Source organism: Apis dorsata, unplaced genomic scaffold (assembly GCF_000469605.1).
Source record: "Apis dorsata unplaced genomic scaffold, Apis dorsata 1.3 scaffold_111, whole genome shotgun sequence".
NCBI classification, from domain to species: domain Eukaryota; kingdom Metazoa; phylum Arthropoda; class Insecta; order Hymenoptera; family Apidae; genus Apis; species Apis dorsata.
Window position 1 is genome coordinate 289501 of NW_006263406.1, and position 522 is coordinate 290022.

Below are 522 nucleotides of genomic sequence, written 5' to 3' on the forward strand. Positions count from 1 at the left end.
GATGCTCGACTCCATCACGAATTTATCTTATATCTTTGTTTTCTTCTCTCTCCTTCCTTCCCTTGTCGATATTTTTACTTTGATCCGAGGTCACATGCAATAAAACGTTTTTTGCAATTATTCTTGGTTTTTTTTTTTTTTTTGCATCTTTCCATCTGTCCCGAAGAATCACTTTGTTTCTTTTCTTTCTTTCTTTTCTCCTCCTCCCCCTCCCATCCTCTTTACGTTCGACATTTGTTTCTTGGTTTTAGATCGATGGATTATTCGATGGATAATTAGATATATGTCGTTGCGCTTTTGAGATTCTCTTTATTTTTTTTTTTAATCATCGAGACCAAGAGCTGTTCGCGAGAAACGTGAACAAAGGGAGCTCCGTGGACTATATCTGTATCTCTTGATTTCTGGATCTGGATTATTTGTTATCTTTTTCTTTTGTTAATTAAAAGGATAAACGACTCGAGTATGTATACTAGACTTTACATATCGTCGAGAACGGAGAGAGAGAGGAAAGTTTACGCGCGC